The 606-nt window shown below is 41.4% G+C and overlaps 1 pseudogene; it reads right to left on the bottom strand.

The window, feature by feature from the left end:
* Nucleotides 1–6: 6 nt before the first annotated feature.
* On the bottom strand, nt 7–386 carry LOC145719624 (large ribosomal subunit protein eL39 pseudogene; annotated as a pseudogene).
* Between the last annotated feature and the right edge of the window lie 220 nt (nt 387–606).

Here is a 606-nt window from a genome sequence, read left to right as displayed (position 1 = left end):
ATTTATTACTGAACCAACCTACTGGTGCAGAGGCATAGTAACAGAGAAAAATCATTTCCCTGATAAAACATGTCTGTTGGCCAGGTAGGAAGGATGTTTACAGAGTGATAGAACACATGATCTTCATGCAGCTTAATTAAATATGTGGTGCCAATTAGGTGTGTCATCTCATGATGTGTGACGCCTTATAGACCCATCTTGGTTCTTCTCCGGTGCCTCCTCTTGGAGTTGTACCTGATTTTATTACCAGTTTTTATCCGAATCCACTGGAGAATGGGGTGATTCTGCTTTTGTTTCTTGGCCAGGAATTACTTGATTCTGAAAGTCTTGTGAGAAGACATGGCGAGAAACAGTCAGCCACACACAGCAGGATGGTGGCGAAAAAGAGAAAAGCTTGAAACGCTTAATAATTTATATTTGAGCTTGTGATTTGTAGGTGAAGTCTGATAAGACAGTGGAACATGCACATGAGCAAATGAGATAATGTGCAATATGTGTGTCCATCTGTGTCTCTTGTTGCCTCATTGCCATATCGTGTTCAGGATGCTCAGTAAATGGCTTCCATGACACACATACTTTATATTTGGAGCTCTGTGCTCAGAAGGG

Source organism: Leptonychotes weddellii, unplaced genomic scaffold (assembly GCF_054177405.1).
Source record: "Leptonychotes weddellii isolate Sample4059 unplaced genomic scaffold, ASM5417740v2 HiC_scaffold_59188, whole genome shotgun sequence".
Classification (NCBI taxonomy): Eukaryota; Metazoa; Chordata; class Mammalia; order Carnivora; family Phocidae; genus Leptonychotes; species Leptonychotes weddellii.
Note: the sequence above shows the minus strand (reverse complement) of the source record. Positions and strands in the feature narration are given on the sequence as shown.